Source organism: Bombina bombina, chromosome 6 (assembly GCF_027579735.1).
Source record: "Bombina bombina isolate aBomBom1 chromosome 6, aBomBom1.pri, whole genome shotgun sequence".
Taxonomy (NCBI): Eukaryota; Metazoa; Chordata; class Amphibia; order Anura; family Bombinatoridae; genus Bombina; species Bombina bombina.
The window spans coordinates 218,764,177-218,770,367 of NC_069504.1; positions in this window are offsets into that span (position 1 = coordinate 218,764,177).

The following is a 6,191-nucleotide window of genomic DNA, read 5'->3' on the forward strand; positions in this document are numbered from 1 at the left end:
CTACATATGCGTATTTCGACTAAACCAAACCTTGTGTAAAATGCTAACTACATGGTTACATTGCATTCTCTATCTGAACACTTAAGGTAAGACATGCTACATATCTGCATTTCAATAAAAATAGACATTAGCAGAAAAAGACAATGACAGGGTTAAATTGCATGAGATAATATCTTGCCATTTCATCTAAGACATGCTACATATGCGTATTTCTCCTAAACCAAACCTTGTGTAAAATGCTAACTACATGGTTACATTGCATTCTCTATCTGAACACTTAAGGTAAGACATGCTACATATCTGCATTTCAATAAAAATAGACATTAGCAGAAAAAGACAATGACAGGGTTAAATTGCATGAGATAATATCTTGCCTTTTCATCTAAGACATGCTACATATGCGTATTTCTCCTAAACCAAACCTTGTGTAAAATGCTAACTACATGGTTACATTGCATTCTCTATCTGAACACTTAAGGTAAGACATGCTACATATCTGCATTTCAATAAAACTAGACATTAGCGGAAAAAGACAATGACAGGGTTAAATTGCATGAGATAATATCTTGCCATTTCATCTAAGACATGCTACATATGCGTATTTTGACTAAACCAAACCTTGTGTAAAATGCTAACTACATGGTTACATTGCATTCTCTATCTGAACACTTAAGGTAAGACATGCTACATATCTGCTTTTCAATAAAACTAGACATTAGCGTCGGTAAATAACAAATGGTTAAATTTAATCCTATAGCTGAACATGACGCTAACAGTTAAAAAATACAGGGGCAATTGTCAAAATAATTAACCATGTTGAGCACAAATACTCACCAACGAGATAACCAGGGGGCATTTGTCTTTCCTCAAACTGTCTCCACAGGGACGACAGAGAGAGGATGCGGGCATCATGACAAGCCCCTCCAAAATTCGCATACACATGCATAATCCTCATCCGTGCGTCACAAACATACTGCACGTTGAGGCTATGAAAATGTTTGCGATTTCTGAAGGGCAAGTCATCAATTGGAGCACGCAGCGCAATGTGGGTACAATCAATGGCTCCCAAGACATTGGGCAATTGAGCAATATCAAAGAATTCCCGCTTCAGGCGCCTCCAATCACCATCATTCTGTGGGAATCCTATGTATTGCTTACTGATACGTACCATGGCGTTCAGAAAGTTATCAAACACCCCAGAGAATGTACCTTGAGTCAGGCCATGCATGTACAGTTCTCCGGATTGAAAACTCCCTGAGGCCAGGACGTATAGACAGCTTAGCATCTTACTCATGGGGGGAACAGCAGTCCTTATTTGTATACGTGGCTCCAAATGAGGTTTAAGAAGCTCGTAAAGGCCAATGAGCTGTTCGCGATCGAGCCGATACTTATCAAAAACCTCAAAGTCACTCATGTTTTCCAAGGTGGGTCTCACCCTGTAGACACGAGGACCTCGAACCAGACGACCCCTTCGTCTCAGTCTGAGCCGCCGAGGCTGCCTGATTCGACCAACAGCTAGTTCGCCAATAGCACCACCAGCAGCGTCTACCATGTCATCGTCATCCATCTTTCAAAACAGCGTAACAAGGTATGCACTTGATCTGATGTGGATCACAAGTGATGCATTGGCCATGTTGTTTGGGGGATTTATAGTACAATTAGTCCAATGGTAGTGAGTTTGTAATGATTGCTAATTGTATTCACTTGTTTGTATGTGAGCGGCGCGAATGCTTTCACAGTGGGCGTTTATTTGTTGTTTGCTGAAATGTTAGTTTCAAACAATGATTCTCAATGTGAAAGTGTCCAATATCACACATACAGTGCATGTTTGTAATGTTTGATCATATGCGTAATCAATATTTCTTAAACGCGATCTTATAGTAACAAGCACACGTCCAGGCTAACATGAATGAAAGTGCATAGTTGTGTATAATGTGCATCGAATGTGATCGATCAATGTTGATGCAATATTGTTTGTAAACGATAAAGTAACATCTGCCATCTGTAGTATTGTATATAAGTGATTGTCGATCTGTCAATATTGTATGCGTCCCTTTAAAATTGCACTAATGCTGAATAACTTCCGGCTGCCATCTGTAGTATTGTATATATAAGTGATTGCCGAGCTGTCAATATTGTATGCGTCCCATTAAAATGGCACTAATACTGAATAACTTCCGGCTGCCATCTGTAGTATTGTATATATAAGTGATTGCCGAGCTGTCAATATTGTATGCGTCCCTTTCAAATCGCAATAATAATTCCGAACTTCCCGTCTGCCATCTGTAGTATTGAATATATAAGTGATTGCCGAGCTGTCAATATTGTATGCGTCCCTTTCAAATCGCACTAATACTGAATAACTTCCGGCTGTCATCTGTAGTATTGTGTATATAAGTGATTGCCGAGCTGTAAATATTGTATGCGTCCCATTCAAATGGCACTAATACTGAATAACTTCCGGCTGCCATCTGTAGTATTGTATATATAAGTGATTGCTGAGCTGTCAATATTGTATGCGTCCCTTTAAAATCGCAATAATAATTCCGAACTTCCCGTCTGCCATCTGTAGTATTGTATATATAAGTGATTGCCGAGCTGTCAATATTGTATGCGTCCCTTTCAAATCGCACTAATACTGAATAACTTCCGGCTGTCATCTGTAGTATTGTGTATATAAGTGATTGCAGAGCTGTAAATATTGTATGCGTCCCATTCAAATGGCACTAATACTGAATAACTTCCGGCTGTCATCTGTAGTATTGTATATATAAGTGATTGCTGAGCTGTCAATATTGTATGCGTCCCTTTAAAATCGCAATAATAATTCCGAACTTCCCGTCTGCCATCTGTAGTATTGTATATATAAGTGATTGCCGAGCTGTCAATATTGTATGCGTCCCATTCAAATGGCACTAATACTGAATAACTTCCGGCTGTCATCTGTAGTATTGTATATATAAGTGATTGCCGAGATGTAAATATTGTATGCGTCCCTTTCAAATGGCACTAATACTGAATAACTTCCGGATGTCATCTGTAGTATTGTATATATAAGTGATTTTATATCTGACAATATTGTATGCGTCCCATAAAAATTGCACGAATACTGAATAACTTCCGGCTGCCATCTGTAGTATTGTATATATAATTGATTTGCGATCTGACAATATTTCTTAATTGTCCCATTGAAATCTCCATAATAATGCTGTTCAAAAGTGTGGTTTACGTATATGTTGTATTGTAGTATTGAGTGTTAAAGTTCCTAAAGGGGCGGTACAGTGGTGAATCTGTGATGTGTATGGTTGAATCTTGTAATGACGTCATGATATTATTAACCTGCCTATGTAGTTGTGAAATCCTCATTGTGTTGTTGTATTGTGCTACATTGTTATTGTGTGCTGAATAAAATCTAAATGTGTGTTTTGTGGTTGCGTGATGGGTGATGCGTGTTATGTACATGTAGTACGTATATATTGTGATTGGGTCCCACATATGCTGACTTCTATATAGCGGTCTGGCATTGTTGTTCCTTCCCATAAAGTGACATCTGTAATCTGGTGTAATGATGTTCGTGTTGTACGTAATTCCTAATGGTTTCTGTTGATGGAATCATGATGTTAAAAGTACAGTAAAATCCATATGTTGTGTTTTGTGATTCCTGTAGAGAATGTAATGTGTTTTTCCCCCATCATTTGAATGCACATGTATGAGTGAATGTTAAACGTAATGTATGTGCATCCATGAGTGATTATGTGTTAAGCCTATGTAGATATGCAGTTGCTGCAAGCATATGAGTTGAATAACTGAAATGCAATAATAAAGGTAAATGAGAGATGTTTCCCATTGTGTAGTGTTTGTGAATCCAGAAATGTGTATTGAATTTTATTTTAATTGTAAATGTAATTTTATTGAAATAATAATGTGTTACTAGTGATGGGGATTTGTAGTTGATGTAATCTAAAAGTGTTAAAAATATTTATGGTGTGGTGAATATTTAATATTAAAAACCATAAGTCCACCATAGGGAAATAGTCATTTCTTGATCTATTTATCATCGCTAGGTCTAACGCATGAAATCATGTATTTTCTAGCGCTGGTATTTGGAGTTTTTCAGTCTACGCTATTTGCGTGCGTTAGGGAAATGAGGGTTTCGCGTGCACGAGCACGTCTTCCCAATAGAAGTCAATGGAGGCTCCAAAGATTTCTATTTTTTTTTTCTAAGACTGGTTTTCCTCGTAAAGTGAGTGACGTCATGATCTTGTGTGAAAAAGTCGCTAAATCGTGTTCTTTTTGTAATAAATAAATATTTTGTGTATGTCATGTGGTGTATATTGTTTGTATGCATCGATGAGTGTATGTTTGTGATAATGTTATTAGTTAGATGTAGGTATATGAGGGTCTTTTCCCGTGTGTCTATGTAAGTCAATGGGAAAATGGATTTGTGTGGATTTTTTTCAAACACCCGAGATCTCGCAACTTTAATCCTTTGTATTTTAAGGAAAAAAAAATAAATAAGAAAAATAAAGATAGTGTTGTGTTTGTATGAGTGTAAGTGTACTTTGTGTAATATTTGTTTTGTGATTCGTGGATGTTTTTTTTTGCGGTATATGTTTACTACTGGGTCTGAGGTGGCGGTAGAAAGGTGAGCGTTAGGTGTATTTTGAGTGGCGGTAAATAAACTCTAAATACCGGAGTGCGTAAGAAACCCGCGTTAGGAGCCTCTAACGCTGGTTTTTACGGATAACGCCGAACTCTAAATCTAGGCCATAGTGTTTACTAGCTCTGAAAGGTTAGGAGCCTCAGCGGATTTCCATTTTTTAAATATTATGTTTTGTGCTGCCAAAATAGCCATATTTATCAGCAGTTTGTCACCTTTATACTCACAGTCATCATAGAGTAGGAAAACATTCAATGGAGAAAGAAATATTTTGGTATGTACAAACTATTGGCATCAGCCAATAGGATTGTTTCACCTTTAATTCTGATTGGCTGATAGAATTCTATCAGCCAATCAGAATTCAAGGGATGCCATCTTGAATGACGTCACTTAAAGGAACCTTCATTCCAGAAGAGCCGTCATAAGAAGAGGATGCTCCACGCCAGATGTCTTGAAGATGGACCCGCTCCGTGCCGGATGGATGAAGATAGAAGATGCCGTCTGGATGAAGACTTCTGCCCGTCTGGAAGACCACTTCTGCCGGCTTGGATGAAGACTTCTCCCGGCTTCGTTGAGGACTTCCTGCTGCTTGGATGAAGACTTCTCCCGGCTTCATTGAGGATGGATGTCCAGTCTTCAAAACTGTAAGTGGATATTCCGAGGTTAGTGTTAGGTTTCTTTAAGGGTTTATTGGGTGGGTTTTATTTTTAGGTTAGGGTTTGGGCACTTGAAAAAGAGCTAAATGCCCTTTGAAGGGCAATTGGGAGCTTAGGTTTTTTTTAGTTAGGATTTTTATTTGGGGGGTTGGTTGTGTGGGTGGTGGGTTTTACTGTTGGGGGGGTTGTTTGTATTTTTTTTACAGGTAAAAGAGCTGATTTCTTTGAGGCAATGTCCCGCAAAAGGCCCTTTTAAGGGCTATTAGTAGTTTAGTTTAGGCTAAGGTTTTTTTTTTATTTTGGGGGGGCTTTTTTATTTTGATAGGGCTATTAGATTAGGTGTAATTAGTTTAAATATCTGATCATTTCTTTTTTTATTTTGTGTAATTTAGTGTTTGTTTTTTTTGGTAATTTAGGTAATTGTATTTAATTAATGTAATGTATTTAATTGTAGTGTAAGGTTAGGTGTTAGTGTAAGACAGGTTAGGTTTTATTTCACAGGTAAATTTGTATTTATTTTAGCTAGGTAGCTAATAAATAGTTAATAACTATTTACTAACTAGTCTACCTAGTTAAAATAAATACAAACTTAGCTGTGAAATAAAAATAAAACCTAAGCTAGATACATGTAACTATTAGTTATATTGTAGCTAGCTTAGGGTTTATTTTATAGGTAAGTATTTAGTTTTAAATAGGAATTATTTAGGTATTAATTGTAATTTTTATTTAAATTTATTTTAATTACATTAAAGTTAGGGGTGTTAGGGTTAGACTTAGGGTTAGGTTTAGGGGTTAATAACTTTAGTATAGTAGCAGAAATTTTGGGGGCAGCAGATTAGGGGTTAATAACAGTAATGTAGGTTGAGGCGATGTTA